Source organism: Rhincodon typus, chromosome 1 (assembly GCF_021869965.1).
Source record: "Rhincodon typus isolate 14 chromosome 1, sRhiTyp1.1, whole genome shotgun sequence".
NCBI lineage: Eukaryota > Metazoa > Chordata > Chondrichthyes > Orectolobiformes > Rhincodontidae > Rhincodon > Rhincodon typus.
Window position 1 is genome coordinate 142,968,600 of NC_063332.1, and position 4,448 is coordinate 142,973,047.

The following is a 4,448-nucleotide window of genomic DNA, read 5'->3' on the forward strand; positions in this document are numbered from 1 at the left end:
GTCAGAGTGTGTGTGTGTGTGTGTGTGTGTGTGTGTGTGTGTGTGTGTGTGTATGTGTGTGTGTGTGTGTGTGCGCGCGCGCATGCACGCGCGAATTTGAGACAATGAGAATGTTTATGAGCATCATATCTTACACTTACACACACACGCTCTGACACGCACACGCTCTGACACTCGCACACTCTGACACACACACGCACTCACACTAACACTCACACTCACACTCATACACACACGCTCTGACACACACACACTCTGACATGCTCACACTAACGCTCTCTCACACACTCTGACATGCACACACTCTGACACTCGCACACCCACACACTCACGCTTGCACACTCTGACATACGCTCACACACACACAGACACGTGCACTCTCTGACACGTGCACACTCTGACATGCGCACACTCACACTCGTACACTCACACTCACACACTGTCACACACACACACACTCACTCTGACACACTCACTCTGACACACACACCCATATAGCACTCGTGTCAGCAGAAGGAGACATATGCTGTAGGGGCAGCAGGAGGTGTCCTGTGCACTACTGTCAGTAGGAGATGCCCTACAACCTTATGTCAGCAGGAGGTGCCCTACTCTCTATTGCCAGCGGGAGGTGCTGTATACATTAGCGTCAGCAGGAGGCACCCTATGGGCTAGGGTCAGCAGGAAGATCAGTAGATTGACCTTCTGTAATAGTGTTGGCAAGGTGACCCTGATGCTTTAGTGTCGGCAAGAGGTGCCCTATGTCCTCATGTCAGTAGGAGCACTCCTCTGCTCTCGTGTCACCAGAAGGATCCTTACCCACTCATGTCAGCAGGAGGAGTTCTCTGCAATAATGTTAATAAGATGTGCCCTATGCACTGGTGTGGGCAGGAGGTGCCCTGCAATCTAGGGACAGCAGGAGGTGCCCTACACTCCGAGGATAGCCAGGAGGTGCCCTAGGCACTAGGAACAGTAAGAAGTGCCGTATGCTGTAGTGTCAGCAGGAAATGCCTTCGTCTATGGTTAGGAGGATTTTACTTTCAGACATCAGAACAAGCATTTTGTCCTTGAGTCAGCAAGACATGTCTTTTGCATTGGAGTTAGCTGGCTGGTAATTTGCACTATCATCATCAGAATGGGCACTCTGCACTGGGATCAGCAGTGCTGGGATTGGCAGGACAGGCCCTCTGTGCTGTGATCAGCAGGATGGGCCTGTTCTGCTGGGATCAGCAGGATGGGCCCTCTGTGCCATCATTGGCAAGATGGATCCTCTGTAACAGTGTCAGCAGGAGGAGTCTAATGCTCTAGTGTCAACAAGAGGAGCCTTATGCACTAGTGACAGCAGGAGGAATTCTTTGCAAAAGCGTCAGTAAGAGGTATCTTATGCACTGGTGTCAGCAGGAGGTGGTCTATGCACTAGAGTCAGCAGGAACAGCCTAGTATTGTAGGACAGGTAATCATTTTTAAAAAGCTTTAATGGATGTAGTAAGAGGTCACATATATTTCTTTTTCGGAAATATAAAACTGTAATGAAAGTTGGTCTTATCTAAAGACAGTACCAGAACAGTTTTGCCATTATCTTAAAAAAAAATCAAATGCTGCATATGGCTCAGCTGTGAGATAAAATATTACTTTATGCAACAGCGAGAGGGAAAATTCAAGACTGAGTGGCATCAAGAATCTTTCAAGTTAAGGAAATTCTGTCTGACAACAGCTTTTCTGTCATGTGTCATGTGTTACAATAAATCGCGTTATTTTACTATTGTTCATGAATCCAGGAGTGGTGGCCATCAGTCAAGCAAACTATTCTTTGTTTTCTCATTGGGAGTTTATACGTTTATACCCTTTGTGACTTGTGGAACAGCGGGGCACAATTATCAGCACACTCTTCCCTGTAGTTAAGTCATAACAAAGTGAGGCTGGCAAACTTTTAAATGTAGGCCAAGCACATGCTGTTTTGTGAGCCGACACTATCATCAGTGCCTCATAGGTCATCTCAACTCTTTAACTGGATCAGATCCATGTCTCAACCAAGCTTTTGGCTTGTTGCCATGTGAACACCATCATCCAGATGCTTGAATGCAAGAGGCACCCACTTTTGTTGCTGCTGTTATGACCTGCTGCCACCCTACAAAATTCAGCCCCTTGAGAAAAGTATTGAAGGATATGCTCATAGGATTAGAAGAAGAGAAAGAGAGATACATGTGGAGCATTGGTAAGGCAACAGCCTATGGATTAAATAGCTTGTTTACATACTGCACATTCTCTGTCACCTTTCTGAATTGCCTTAAACCAGGAAAATATTGTTGGCATTTACCCCTTTTTCATCATAGGTTGTGACCTTTTGAAGCATTTTACTCAGAATTTATATATTGACAGAAACTAATCGGAACAAAAGGCAAAACAGAGTTCTAAATTTAATGACACATGGTGGCTAACTGACATCCCTGTCCATTCAGTGATAGGAACATATCATGTTTTGATGTTAAATCCCTTTATCTACACTTTCCCCTTCCCTATAATTTCCCCTCCCTACATTAAGCCAGCAACCCTCTCCACCCTCTGGATCCATTATGACGTTGAGTTCCAGGTCATTCTAGTTAAAGTAGTAAAGGTTTTTAGCATCTTTCGTCTCTATTTCAGGTCCACTACCCATTCGGCTGGTGAGCAATACTCATATGTGCTCTGGGAGAGTTGAGATGTATCACAGATCTGCCTGGCAAACCATCTGCAACAATAGCTGGGATTTAAATTCAGCAAATGTGGTCTGCAGAATGTTGAACTGTGGGATGGCCCTGTCGACAACAAGTGACACCTACCTTCAAGGGGAAACTCCAAACATCTTGATGTTCAATGTGAGGTGTAATGGGACAGAGGCTGCCCTCGATCAGTGCTCTGCCAATCTATCGGTGGAGAAAATCTGCACACACAGGAATGTCGCTGGAGTGATCTGCTCAGGTGAATGGGGTTTCCTAGGCAACTGCGTGGTTTGGTTAACTGATTTATACTGGAAGGTTGAATGGAGAGCAAGGAGCTTGTAACTTATGCTTGCACTTCGTTTTGATTTTCACTTTCTTCATGTTCAGCTCTCTGTGATCTCAGGGAACCCAAGGTTTGTGATGATGATACTAAACCTGTGTGCAGAACTGAATAGAAAACCAAGTGGGATCCATTCACTCAACACAGGCTGAGGAAAGAGCCTGAGTTTTTATGTTTGCATGCATGTGTCTGTGTGTGTGTATGTAATGGTGTGCTTGCATACCAGCTGCTCACTGACTGATCCAATTAATATGACAGGGTCATGGATACTCAAAGGGCATGCTGTAACAACTCTTTCATTTTCTTTCCAGGAAGTGTCAAGACTTTGTCTCGGAAAACCTGCCTTACTCACAAAGGTTTGTTGAAAAGGAGTAAAATTAATATTCATATTAGGAAATCTGTGCCTCTTCTTCCCCTGAGAGCACTCTCTCTGAGCATTTTCAGCAAGCAGAAAACTTTGCTCAGTGAGGTAAATACCAATTGACTATTGCATCAATCCAGTTCCATAAAGAGACCACCTGCACCTGAAAACATGGTAGACTAAATGGCAAATTTAGGATTGAGAAAGGGCAAAACATCCTCATAGAGGGCTGTGAATCTTTGGAATTTTCTACCCCAGACATCTATAGTTGCTCAGACATTGAGTATTTTCAAGACTGAGATTGACTGTTTTCAGGTACTAAGGGAATTAAGGGATATGGGATCGGGTGGCAAGTTCAGTGGAGATACATATCTCTAATGATCTTATTGAATTACACTGTACCTTCTTGTTTTTATAGGCCAATGTAGAGGAAGCTTTACTCTTTATCTAGCCCATGCTGAATCTGCCTTGATGTGGAGGTGCTGGTGTTGGACTGAGGTGGACAAAGGACAGAAGCCACACAACACCAGGTTGTAGTCCAACAGGTTTATTTGAAATCACATGCTTTCGAAGTGCCGCCCCTTCATCAGGTGAAGAGGCAGTGCTCTGAAAGCATGTGATTTCAAATAAACGCGTTGGACTATAACCTGGTGTCATGTGGCTTCTGATCGAATCTGCCTGGCGAATTTTTGATGTAGCACTATAGCTGGAGCTTTATTCTGCATCTGATCTCTGACTGGGAGCAATTCCATTACTTTACCAATGACAGCCATACTTTCAGCCATCTGGGTTCTAAGCTCTGGCATTCTCTCTCTAAATGTTCCCAGCTTGTCTATTCCTTTAGGACATCTCTCTAAATATACATCTTTAACCTAGCTTTTAGTCATCTTTCCTAATACTTCCTTTTGTGGTTCTCTGTCAGATTCTATTTAATAACTGGTCTCATGAAGTTACTTGGAATGTTTTACTACCTCAAAAACGCTGTTTAAATAATAGATATTTTCTCAACCACAAACCTTCCTTTGATATTCCAGATTTGGATCAGAAACGG

At 44.2% G+C, this 4,448-nt stretch overlaps 1 pseudogene; it reads left to right on the forward strand.

Annotated features, from left to right (window-relative positions):
- The window catches only part of LOC109914438, a 14,528-nt pseudogene extending 11,377 nt beyond the window's left edge, over positions 1-3,151 (forward strand).
- Positions 3,152-4,448: the final 1,297 nt, after the last annotated feature.